The sequence below is a fragment of the Schistocerca gregaria genome, chromosome 5, assembly GCF_023897955.1.
Source record: "Schistocerca gregaria isolate iqSchGreg1 chromosome 5, iqSchGreg1.2, whole genome shotgun sequence".
NCBI lineage: Eukaryota > Metazoa > Arthropoda > Insecta > Orthoptera > Acrididae > Schistocerca > Schistocerca gregaria.
This window is the reverse complement of record NC_064924.1, coordinates 596,379,598-596,394,004: the sequence shown is the minus strand read 5'-3', so window position 1 is coordinate 596,394,004 and position 14,407 is coordinate 596,379,598.

The window sequence follows — 14,407 nt, the reverse complement described above, 5'->3', positions numbered from 1 at the left end:
CAGTAGGCAGTACAATTGAAGAGGAATGGACATCTCTAAAAAGAGTTGGGAAGGAAAACATAGGTACAAAGAAGGTAGCTGCGAAGAAACCATGGGTAACAGAAGAAATACTTCAGTTGATTGATGAAAGGAGGAAGTACAAACATGTTAGGGAAAATCAGGAATGTAGAAATACAAGTCGCTGAGGAATGAAATAAATAGGAAGTGCAGGGAAGCTAACACGAAATGGCTGCAGGAAAAATGTGAAGACATCGAAAAAGGTATGATTGTCGGAAGGACAGACTCAGCATACAGGAAAGTCAAAACAACCTTTGATGACATTAAAAGCAACGGTGGTAACATTAAGAGTGCAACGGGAATTTCACTGTTAAATGCAGAGGAGGGAGCAGATAGGTGGAAAGAATACATTGAAAGCCTCTATGAGGGAGAAGATTTGTCTGATGAGATAGAAGAAGAAACATGAGTCGATTTAGAAGAGATAGGGGATACAGTATTAGAATCGGAATTTAAAATAGCTTTGGAGGACTTAAGGTCAAATAAGGCAGAAGGGATAGATAACATTCCATCAGAATTTCTAAAATCATTAGGGTAAGTGGCAACAAAACGACTATTCACGTTGGTGTGTAGAATATATGAGTCTGGCGACATACCATGTGACTTTCGGAAAAGCATCATCCACACAATTCCGAAGACGGCAAGAGCTGACAAGTGCGAGAATTATCGCACAATCAGCTTAACAGCTCATGCATCGAAGCTGCTTACAAGAATAATATACAGAAGAATGGAAAAGAAAATTGAGAATGCGCTAGGTGACGATCAGTTTGGCTTTAGGAAAAGTGAAGGCACGAGAGAGGCAATTCTGACGTTACGGCAAATAATGGAAGCAAGGCTAAAGAAAAATCAAGTCACGTTCATAGGATTTGTCGACCTGGAAAAAGCGTTCGACAGTATAAAATGGTGCAAGCTGTTCGAAATACTGAAAAAAGTAGGGGTAAGCTATAGGGAGAGACGGGTCACATACAATATGTACAACAACCAAGAGGGAATAATAAGAGTGGACGATCAACAACGAAGTGCTCGTATTAAGAAGAGTGTAAGACAAGGCTGTAGCCTTTCGCCCCTACTCTTCAATCTGTACATCGAGGAAGCGTTGATGGAAATAAAAGAAAGGTTCAGGAGTGGAATTAAAAACAAGGTGAAAGGATATCAATGATACGATTCGCTGATGACATTGCTATCCTGAGTGAAAGTGAAGAAGAATTAGATGATCTGCTGAACGGAATGAACCGTCTAATGAGAACACAGTATGGTTTGAGAGTAAATCGGAGAAAGACGAAGGTAATGTGAAGTAGTAGAAATGAGAACCGCGAGAAACGTAACATCAGGATTAATGGTCACGAAGTCAATGAAGTTAAGGAATTCTGCGACCAAGGCAGTAAAATAACCAATGACGGACGGAGCAAGGAAGACATCATAAGCAGACTCGCTATGGCAAAAAGGCATTTCTGGCCATGAGAAGTCTACTAATATCAAATACCGGCCTTAATTTGAGGAAGAAATTTCTGAGGAAGTACGTCTGCAGTACAGCTTTTTTTGGTAGTGAAACATGGACTGTGGGAAAACCGGAACGGAAGAGAATCGAAGCATTTGAGATGTGGTGCTATAGACGAATGTTGAAAATTAGGTGGACTGATAAGGTAAGGAATGAGGAGGTTCTACGCAGAATCGGAGAGGAAAGGAATATGTGGAAAACACTGATAAGGAGAAGGCATAGGATGTTAGGACATCTGCTAAGACATGAGGGAATGACTTCCATGGTACTAGAGGGAGCTGAAGAGGGCAAAAACTGTAGAGGAAGACAGAGATTGGAATACGTCAAGCAAATAATTGAGGACGTATGTTGCACGTGCTACTCTGAGATGAAGAGGTTAGCCGCATCAAACCAGTCAGGAAACTGATGACAAAAAAAAAAAAGAATGCATGGTATACTATAGCGCACGAATAATTCCACGGAATTGTCAAATATTGCAGTGTTATATAGTTCACTAAGAGAATAAATAAGAAAACCGATCTGAAGGGAACAAAAAATAAACCAATGAAACGTCAAGATTGAGAAATTGGTATTGCTCTCCCAGGAAGATAATGCTGTTTGTAGAAAGGTTCGAGGAGATATTTCGGTTGGTGTCAAGCGTATCAAACGTTACGAAATACTGTGATACAAATGAAGATCAGAGGGGAATGTTATACGCACGTTCATAATGTTGCTACTGCGATAGCAAAACTTACAGTCCCGACATACATTAGACTAGGAGCGAAAACCATAGAAGCATATGAAATTGAAGAAACTACAGATTTGTTCTTCACCATAACTTCAGGGAATCGTTCTGTCTAAAGAACTGGAATTGCAGAACCTTCGAATATAAAACTAAAAGAAAATGCTAGAAAAATGTTTAGACGTCGTATCTACTCAAGTGTATTATTAGTATGAAGCATAAATATTGTATTGTTAAACTTTTGGTGTCACCATACCCTTTGCATCTCTCTCTATATTTTCTAAAAGAAATAAATGAAAGTGCAATCTGCACATTCTTCTTGCTATATTGTAATTATGTGACTTTCAGTTATAATTAATTTGCTTATACGCTGCTTATTACACTTGAATAAGCTAAACCAAGAAAAAACTACCTAAATAAATGCGAGCATTCGCTGCCGCTTCTCTTCAAAAAAATGGTTCAAATTGCTCTGAGCACTATGGGACTCAACTGCTGTGATCATTAGTCCCCTAGAGCTTAGAACTACTTAAACCTAACTAACCTAAGGACATCACACACATCCATGCCCGAGGCAGGATTCAAACCTGCGACCGTAGCAGTCGCACGGTTCCGGACTGCGCGCCTAGAAGCGCGAGACCACCGCGGCCGGCCGCTTCTCTACACCGCGAACCTTACTTCCAATGCTTTCTAGCTGTCTTTCGATAGGCTAGTGTTTATCAGGACTCTCACTTCCATCTTCTTCTTCTTTTGCATCTTTCTTACTCTCCAAATAATACTGAAAGAGATGTTTCAGGCATTTAGAGATATTTTGCAATACAACACAAGTTACTCGTAGGTTTGGTACTCTTTTTCTGGCACTGACCAAACTGAATCTTCGCTGATCATTATTTATTGCTGACTTACATGGAGTGGCTAGCGATGGAGATACTTCACACTCCGAATCATCTAGTCTAGCAGGGACTATATTTATAGCCCTGCTAGGTCTCCATATTCTAGCTTTATGCGTACTACTAGGCAATCCAGTTCTTATACTAGTAAATTTATCACCAGCATCTACGGTGGCCTACACATTTATAGAGGCATAACGTTTGAGACTGTTTTGAGCACCATGTAACACGGTTCTGTAATTCCTTTTTGGATGCAATCCAAATCCTCTATAACTATTGGCAGTCTGTCAGCTCCAAAATAATCGGCCACACCAGTGTGGAATCCAGGATCGCTCGTATAACGAAGAAGTATCTCCACCCGTTTGAGGGGAAACATGAGCTTCTCCGTCTGTTTCATCACACACTGGCAGTTAACATTTTAACATTTTCGGATTCGGTTAATGTTTTCCATGTCCGACCGGCAGGAACATCGTCATGTTGCCTACAGATGGCACTTCAGAGCTAGCATGCCACACGACCGTCTTACGAATAACGTATACGTGTCTAAGTGGGAAAACTATATTCTAATCTTTATTCACAGCTTAAATGCAGCCCGTCAGGAAAAGCTAAGATACATATTAGCGTATTACTATCTACAACGTTAATACACATAAAACTTAGATAGATCTGAAAATCATCTTAGTTCTATTCACATAACTTGTGTTGGAAAACGTTTGAGCAATAACAAACGCATTAGGTGTTTGGAAAGTATTTCCATTGTGTGTTTATTGATGTATTTATCTATGCGTTACAGAAGTAGCCCCAGTAATTAGCGGGTAATTGTGAGGACAACAAAGACGTCATATAATGACCTTAGACTGTAGACAAGAACACACAGGTGGCTCCTGGCACAGACCCTTTGGCATGCAAATCGCGCGTTTGTATATCAAAGGCTGAGACAGTTAATTTAATCAACTACCGCCCTTACGTGAAAGAACGGGAAGCAGAGGCGACAGCAGGTATGAAACAAAAAGCGGAAGAGCGAGGCTCCGGGCGAGAAGGGATGAAGAGGATTTCCATCATAACGAAACACAGCCCAATTTCACAGCTCCCAGTACACGATTAAAAAAAGAAAAACTGAACGCCAACGAGTCGCCACAAAGCTTTATATAGGATCTTCAACTCAAGTATAAGCAATTCTCCCCTTAAATTTCTTCTATGTGGCTTAACTTCTCATCAAAATAAATAAGAATTTTAAACTTCTACAAATTATGCATCTCATAAATCTATTGTTGTCAGATCGTTCTGAGAAAAGGGAGTAAAGAGGAAAGTAACAAGATGACGTACTTTACACTGAAGAGCCAAAGAAACTGGTACACCTGCCTAATATAGTGTAGGGCCTCCGTGAGTACGCAGAAGTGCCGCAAGACGATGTGGCATGGACTCGACTAGTGTCAGAAGTAGTACTGGAAGGAACTAATGCCGTGAAGCCTACAGGGCTGTCAATAAACTCTTAAGCGTACGACGGGCGTAGACGTCTCTCCTGAACAGCACGTTGCAAGGCATGCCTATATGCTCAATAATGTTCACGTCTGGGAAGTTTAGTGCCCGTCGGAAGTCTTTAAACTAAGAAGATTGTTCCAGGAGCCACTCTGCAGAAATTATGGACCTGTGGGGTGTCGCATTTTCCTGTTGGAATTGCCCAAGTGCGTCGGAATGCACAATGGACGCGAATGGATGCAGGTGATCACGCAGGACGCTTACGTAAATGTCACCTATCGAGAAATATCAGGGTTCTATAATCATTCCAACTGCACTCGCTACGCACCTTCCATCAGCTTCAACATTCTCCTGCTGATATGCAGTATCCATGGATTTATGAGGCTGTGTCCATACCCGTACTCGTCCATCCGCTTAATACAATTTGAAACGAGACGAACCCGACCATTCAATACGCTTCGAGTTGGTATTGACGGGCCCTTGCGAGGCGAAAAGCTTTGTGTAGCGCCATCGGCCAGGGTAAATGAGTGAGTCTTCGGTTATGAAAGCCAATATCGATGTTTCGATGAATACGTCACACGCTGACACTTGTTGACGGCCCAGCACTGATATCTGGAGCAGTTTGTGGAAGGCTTGCACACCTGTCACGTTGAACGATTCTCTTCAGTCGTCGTAGGTCCCGTTCTTGCAGGATCTTTTTCCCCAACAGCGATGTCGGATTCCTGATATTTCCGGTACGTTCTTGAAATGGTTGTACGGGAAAGTCCCCACTTCATCGCATTGCTCGGAAATGCTGTGTCCCATGGCTCGTGCGGCGACTGCAAAACCACATTCAAACTCACTTAAATCTTGATAACCTGGCATTACAGGAGCCGGAGCCGGAACATGTGTAACAACTGCACCAGACACTTGTCTTATATATAGGCGTTTCCGACAACAGTGCCGTATTCTGCTTGTTTACGTATCTCTGTATTGGAAAATGGTGCTTCAAATGGCTCTGAGTATTATGGGACATAACATCTGACGTCATCAGTCCCGAACTTAGAACTACTTAAACCTAAATAACCTAAAGACATCACACACATCCACGCCCATGGCAGAATTCGAACCTTGGACCGTAGCGGTCGCGCGGTCCCAGACTGAAGTGCGTAGAACCGCTAGGTCACATAGGCCGGCTCTGTATTGGAATACGCATGCCTATACTAGATTCTTTGGCTCTTTTGTGCATTTGAGATGTTATAGCATTTCTCTGTGAGAATATGTATTCCAATTATTTACCTGCATGTAAATAATCCCCTACTGAAGTTCATGAAGACGACTGCCACAGTAACAGTCCAGTCAATGAATAAATCAATTGTTGGCTGCTACAGGGAGGAAGGAAATGTGAAATCTGAGTTATGTGCAGTCTATTGTAGAGTTTACATCCGTATAGTGTGTTAAACTGGGGACCTAGATACCACGGAGAGGCTTTGTCCTGCCGAACCATCGCTGCCCCACACGGAACCCAGGGTTATTGTGTGGTGCGGCTCCCTGTGGCCTCCGCCGGGAACGTCTCGTACCAGATGAGTGTAACATCAAAAGCTTGCGTGGTAGAGTAATGATGGTGTACGCGTACGTGGAGAGTGTTTGTATCAATCCGCGACATAGTGTACCTGAGGCTGAATCAGGTGAACCAGCCCCCATTGCCGAGGTAGATGGAAAACCGCCTTAAAAGCCAGAAAACCATTTACAAGCTCCCCAGCACACCGAATCTCGACACTAATCCGCTGGGCTGATTCGCCCCAGGGACCGTCACGCCTTCCCGCTCGGGAAGCAGCGCATTACAACACGTGGCTATCTGGGGGTTGGGGTGGGGGGGGGGGGAGGGGCTCATTTAGGTGACTTCTGCTGTTCCGCACCTTTCACGACATGGTGAATATTTATATTCAATTATTTGGTACCGAATCGAAATAGCTGTGATGATTCATTAATAAACGGTCACAACCCCCATATAGTACTAGCGACAGAAAGTTGGCTAAAACCAGACGTAAACAGTAATGAAATGGAACTCAGATTGGAATGTTTACTGCAGAGACAGGCTGGACACTGAAGGGGGAGGCGTGTTTGAAGCGATAAGAAGTGCAATAGTATAGAAGGAAATTGACGGAGATCCGAAATGTGAGATAATGTGGGTGAAGGTCACGGTTAAAGCAGGTTCAGACATCGTAATTGGATGTCTCTATAGGCCCCCTGGCTCAGCAGCTGGCTTAGCACCTGAAGGATAATTTGGAAAATATTTCGAGTATATTTCCCAACCATGTTATAGTTCTGGGTGGACATTTTAATTTGCCGGATATAGACTGGTAGACTCAAACGTTCATAACGGATGGCAGGGAGAAAGAATCCAGCGAAATTTTTTTAAGTGCTTTATCTGAATACTACCTTGAGCAGTTAAACAGATAACCGACTAGTGGCGATAACATATTAGACCTTCTGGTGACAAACAGACCCGAACTATTTGAAACAGTTAACGCAGAATAGGGAATCAGCGATCATAAAGCGCTTACTGCATCGATGATTTCAGCCGTAAATAGAAATATTAAAAAAGGTAGGAAGATCTTTCTGTTTAGCAAAAGTGACAAAAAGCAGATTACAGGGTACCTGACGGCTCAACACAAAAGTTTTGTCTCAAGTACATATAGTGTAGAGGATCAGTGGACAAAGTTCAAAACCATCGTACAATATGCGTTAGATGAGTATGTGCCAAGCAAGATCGTAAGAGACGGAAAAGAGCCACCGTGGTACATCAACCGAGTTTTGAAACTGCTTCGGAAGCAAAGGGAACTTCATAGCAAACATAAACATAGCCAAAGTTTTGCAGACAAACAAAAATTACGCGAAGCGAAATGTAGTGTGAGGAGGGCATGGCGAGAGGCGCTCAATGAATTCGAAAGTAAAGTTCTATGTACTGACTTGGCAGTAAATCATAAAAAATTTTGGTCTCATGTCAAAGCGGTAGGTGGATCAAAACAAAATGTCCAGACACTCTGTGACCAAAGTGGTACTGAAACAGAGGATGACAGACTAAAGACCGAAATACTAAATGACTTTTTCCAAAGCTGTTTCACAGAGGGAGACTGCACTGTAGTTCCTTCTCTAGATTGTCGCACAGATGACAAAACTGTAGATAGAGAAACAATTAAAATCGCTCAAAAGAGGAAAGACCGCTTGACCTGATGGGATACCAGTTCGATTTTACACAGAGTACGCGTAGGAACTTGCCCCCTTTCTTGCAGCGGTGTACCGTAGGTGTCTAGAAGAGCGTAGCGTTCCAAAGGATTGGAAAAGGGCACAGGTCATCCCCGTTTTCAAGAAGGGACGTCGAACAGACGTGTAGAACTATAGACCTATATCAATAACGTCTATCAGTTGTAGAATTTTGGAACACATATTATGTTCGAGTATAATGACTTTTCTGGAGACTAGAAATCTACTCCGTAGGAATCAGCATGGTTTCGAGAGGTTGCAACAATGAAAAATTGTATTGAAATGGAGGAGGATCTGCAGTGAATTGACGAATGGTGCAGCGAATTGCAATCGAATCTCAATGTAGACAAGTGTAATGTGCTGCGAATACATAGAAAGCTAGTTCCCTTATCATTTAGCTACAAAATAGCAGGTCAGCAACTGGAAGCAGTTAATTCCATAAATTATCTGGGAGTACGCAATAGGAGTGATTTAAAATGGAATGATCATATAAAGTTGATAGTCGGTAATTCTGATGCCAGACTGAGATTCATTGGAAGAATCCTAAGGAAATGTAATCCGAAAACAAAGGAAGTAGCATACAGTATGCTCGGTACGGGCTTTTGTTAAAGTTTAGAGAACATACCTCCACCGAAGAGTCAAGCAATATAATGCTCCCTCCTACGTATATCTCGCGAAGAGACCATGAGGATAAAATCAGAGAGATTAGAGCCCACACAGAAGCATACCGACAATCCTTCTTTCCACGAACAATACGAGACTGGAATAGAAGGCAGAACCGATAGAGGTACTCAGGGTACCCTCCGCCACACGCCGTCGGGTGGCTTGCGGAATATGGATGTAGATGTAGATAATAAAACTTGCCTAACATAACAAGAAGATCGCCTGAAAAAAGATCATAATTTATTTAGAAATTGTAATTTGGGGTTGCTTCTTTCTCAATATGAGGCACTGAGCATCACAACGAGTATTACACTGTCCATTCACTTCACACTGGTATAGCTACTGACATTTAATTTCATTTTATTGCCTGATAAGTCTTTTATCCACCGCCATGCTGTTGAATTATGTGTGCATATTTCCTCAACATATCGTCTAGAATCATATGTCACGAACGCGGGAAACATTAAACTGCCAAACACATCTCTTTCTTGTAGTTCTTTGATGTTTAGAGTTCATTTAAAATTGTTCGTTCCTATAAATAATATGCAGAGCTAGATAGAAAAGTCTTGTGCCCATTTTAAGACACGTAAAATTTTAGCATAATGCACCTGCATGGAAAATTCTGAACTATTAATTAAGACTGTATGTAGGCGCGGCAAGAATGAATGGTACAGGCTGGTATCCTTTAAATATCCTTGCTAACTTGCATAATTAGGTTTCATGTATTTTCTCTAACCGCTATGAGTGTTCAATACAGATTAGCTGATTGCTTCTCCTCCATCACCTCACCTCTCCCATGGTGTGCATTCATACTGTCCTTCAAGATTTTACAACTGACAGAATTCCAATTATTCCTTTCTCGAGGTAAATAAGGCAGAAATCGGACACAAACATAAGATACACTGCTTCTGGAATAAACTGATGAAGTAAAATGACATACACGTTCCACGTGAAAAGTACACTTTGTTCCCAAAACAATCATAGAATTTTGCGAAACTGTGTTTTCTACATCATTTAAGATGAAGGGATGGATTTGAACTTGCGGGTAGCTTTAGTTTTCGGTAAAACACACGATTATTCAAAGGATACATCTGTCATATGAATGCTTAAGCAACTTAAGGATTGTTTTTAAAGTACGTTTAGGATCAAAGATTTCATGTACCACTGACACAAGCTGATTTTTCCCTACATCGGAAACACGATTATCATTTTGACGAGAGTGAAATATTTCCAGTGTGCTCGCAGGCATTTATGGCGTTGTGGCATTCGATGCTGGTGCTTTGAGGAGGTGGAGTTCAGGCAAATCGCAGGAAGGAAGAATGAAATTTTACCTCTACAGCGGAGTGTGCGCTGATATGAAACTTCCTGGCAGATTAAAACTGTGTGCTGGACCGAGTCTCTAACTTGGTACCTTTGCCTATCGCGGGCAAGTGCTCTACCATCTGAGCTACCCAAGCACGACTCATTCCCCCTCCTCACAGCTTTAATTCCCACAGTACCACGTCACCTACCTTCCAAACTTCACAGAAGCTCTCCTGCGAAATCTGCAGAACTAGCACTCCGCTGTAGAGTGAAAATTTCATTCTAGAAACATCCCCCAGGCTGTGGCTAAGCCATGTCTCCGCAGTATCCTTTCTTCCAGGAGTGCTGGTTCTGCAAGTTTCGCAGGAGAACTTCTGCGATGTTTGGAAGGTAGGAAACGAGTAGCGAAATGAGAGCTGTGAGGGCAGGGCGTGAGTCGTGCTTGGGTAGCTTAGTTGGTAGAGCATTTGCCCGCGAAAGGCAAAGGTCCCGAGTTCCAGTCTCGGTCCAGCACACAGATTTAATTTGCCGGAAGGAAGTTACACAGACAGAGTACCTCTGATATTTCCCTCCCCATTCCCCCCGCACCAACATACCAGAAGAAATACACGTACCATGAGATTCAGATACCTTCGATGACAATGGTGCAATGCGAGCTAGGAACTCCCTTTGCAGCCCATCAGTCGCTGAGTCACCCATTGTTAATATATACCCTTACATTCACTTTCCAGTGCAATATTGTCTGCAATGTATAAAAAATAAATTTTCCTTAAGTTCTCGCTGCTGTGGGAAAGTTCAAAACTCCGTAGGTTCCGGTACCTGGGTCCTTTAACTATTTTTTCCACAAAAAAGAAAGGCTCCACAAATATTTTCTAGGGAAACGGCACGAAAGAAGATTTGTAGTCTCCCTCGAGGTCCGCTAATACCAGACGTGACTATTGCCACTCTCATGTTCTTGCTAGGGATAGCGGTTATTGCGGAAACAACCGGTTTTCCGTTATATCGTCTTTTTTTTCGACCCATTTTAGCCTGAGAGTTAAAGCCGTTCAGAATTACTGCTTCTGAAATAATCGATTTTCGGTTTCTATTCCTGTTACTTCCTGCAATAAACGTGGAACTCGAACATAGGTTGAAACATTTTGACCCTCTGAGTTTCGGGGTACATATAGTCAAAACATTAAATTACTAGGGGGCTGCACTATGCCGAACGCTTACGAGCTACCACTAGAAATGTAAAATTACAACTGAAGCGTTTTCCTCTCTAATATATTGTACGACAGAATGACGTGGGATATTACTGTTATGAAAACTTTTCCCTGTACGTCACTACAAATAAAAATACCGATTATTATAAAGTTCATTGCTTAGTGAGGGAAACATTCGAACACGGTAAACCTGAGCAAAGTGTTTTGATAAGAGAGGTTAATGATTGCTCTCAAAAATGTAAATTGCATACTCATGTATTTGTCAGGTTGTCGTCTGTTGATATCGTGAGGCATGATACTTCTTACCTTGGGGTTCTAAGAACGTTAGAAAGAAACAATTTGAAATCAAGCGTAGGTTGGTATCTTTGCATGTTTTGATTTCGTAGGTTCGATTTCTACATACTAATGATCACTGTTGGAATAGTGACCTTTAACCATGGGTTAAAGGATTATAAATAAAGTGCGGACTGGTCCACTGATGTAGCAGCGAAGAGGGGATATGTCGGTATACGTAGAGGTTCCCTCATTGACGGTGGTGCAGTTACGTGCAGTTACGTTGCGTAGAGTGACTGGAAACGTCACAAATGTTACAAAAAGCATGAACGTTTTTCGATACCTCCTGCTTCTAGTGTAAATCACGAGAGATTTCCTAATATCAAATAGCTTCATTGCAAGATTTTTTTATACTTATTAGAAGGAAGTATCGACTCAAAAAGTACAAAAAAGAAAATTTAATGCACTACCTTCGTTGAATCAAAATTAATTTCGGGAAGCAATGTATGATTGCCGCCCTCGGTTTACTTCGATATACCTATTTACTGATTTCTATCACACAGGCACTGATACAATTCCTCTCATAACCATTGAGTGAAATTTCAGTTCTTCCTTTAAGATGAAGAGATTACGTAAGATGAGATTTTAAAGAACAGACAGTATGTTTAAGAGCAGTAATAACGATTACACATACACTTACACGTCTTATTGTAGAAACACAGTTTTCCACAATGTTACAGTGAGATGCGCACCAGCAAGTTTATGTAGTGGTATTTAACTTGATACTGTATGTTTGTGCAAACCCTGGTTGTAAAACAAGTGATGTAACGCAGTGTCGATAACAAACCATCGTTAACAACTTTTTCACGTCCATCCACTTATTCATTCCTTTTTAACAGTAACTTGTTTTGTTGAGGCGATCCACTACATAACTGCTGCTAAAGAAGTAGAGTTTAAGACATAGTATGACGTTTCAGCTATCGCCTCAAAACCTCAGTACTGCCGAGTGTGACACATCGGTCGGCGAGTAACTCATATACATCTTCTTAAAACACCTCTGCTTTGCAATATGATGGATGTATAGCAGTACTGGTAAGCACTTACTGTTTTGTGTATCCTTATAAAAATGCAGAGTTGGCAGATGATAATTTAAGTGATCGCTACAGCAAAAATCCACTGATATCAGTATTTCTGGCCCCTTTTTTGATCACAACTGAACAGCTGGAAGGTGTTTCATTTGACATCCTGTGTCGAATAGACGAGTCCCGCAACCGTCTCTAAAAAGATGGACATACAGAGAATAGATAATCAACAGTATAAATAAGTAACTAATAAAGAACATCTATTAACGATATCCTTCCGAAACATTAACTTCGTTGCTCCACATGATGTGAATACAAAGCTTTGGTACCAAATTGTATCTTAGGTGATTTATGAATCACATCATTTTCAACCATTATTTTAACAAGTATTGACGGCAAGACAGCCGCTTTCACTGGATGTTGTAGTAAGATATTCGGAGATAGTAACTGACGCCTTGATGTAAAGATGCAATAATTTTTGTTGAAAAGTTAATATATGTTAAAGGAAAGCCGACGCGGAACTCGCAATCTAATGAAGAAATTATTTTAAATTAACTACCGTTTACATGAAAGCCCCGACAAATCTCGCATATTAAGCAAGAAATGTTTTTCTCTGTCACAGAATTGTAGCAATAAAAGCCTCAAAGCTGCGCCAAATCTCGCATCTTAAGCAAGATATGCTCTTCTCTGCCACAGAATTGCAGCAACAGAAGCATCAATAAATGAAATATTAAAAAAAAATTTTGACTGGTTCTGAGTAAATGGTCTATCAACACATTTATATTTCTCCAAATAATCAATAAACCTACATCAAAATACATAAGACATTGCTAAATATTCTTGAGTGTGTCAGTTTATCAGAGATTGAATTGAAGATCGATTGAGTTCAGAAACATTTTCTCTACTCGTAATTGGTTGTTTCACTGAAGAAGGCATTAGAACATTAGTAAGCTTTACATACACCCATTTATTAACGTCATACGGAGTAATTTTCTGGAGAAAATCAACAAATACGTACAGCATATTGCTCAGAAATTATCTAAGGATAGATAATAAGGTGGTATCAAAGCTCGAACTATAGGTAGGAAACATCTGAAAAATGACAATACTTACAAAGTTCTCGCAACACGTTCACTCTCTTACGAAGCATACCGCGAGGAACCATGAATAACCTAAAAAATCATTGTAGTATCCATAATGGTAGTACTTCGTACAAAAGTAGCGTAGGCGGTCCACAACTTAACTTTACTCTTGCACAGAACGCAATGTTGTTCTCGAGCAGGTAAGTATATGATCAGTTTCCTTATGAATTAAATTGATGACATTCAGAAAGAAACTGAAAATATTTCTGTTTCTCAACTCTTTCCACTACACAGATTAAGTAATGAATAGTATCTGTCTGTGGTTGGGTTACACTTATCTAACTTTGTTGGTGGCTACTAAAAAAAGTTGTTGTGTAAATGGTCGGCATATAGTCATAGTCACACAGAGAAACTGTATTTGAGTTGTGAAGTTAATGACACTTTACACGACACGTTGGATTGTCAATAGTGTGATCCACGCCGGCCGCGGTGGTCTCGCGGTTCTAGGCGCTCAGTCCGGAACCGCGCGACTGCTATGGTCGCAGGTTCGTATCCTGCCACGGGCATGGATGTGTGTGATGTCCTTAGGTCAGTTAGGTTTAAGTAGTTCTAAGTTCTAGGGGACTGATGACCACAGATGTTGTTAAGTCCCATAGTGCTCAGAGCCATTTCAACCATTTTTTTGTGTGATCCACAGAACATGCGAAATTACACGGACATGAAATGAAAACATTCCGATTCAGCATCCTTTTGCGTAAGACGTAGAGGTGTAAAAATAGTTTTCCTGGTACTGTATGCACGGAAGCGGTAGGTCCGTGTCGAGCTTTGCTAACGAAGATGGCTGAGTCACCACCCACCGTGATACAGTGATCGTGTGGCCACTTGTATTGCTTCCTGCGCAGGTCGATCGCATCG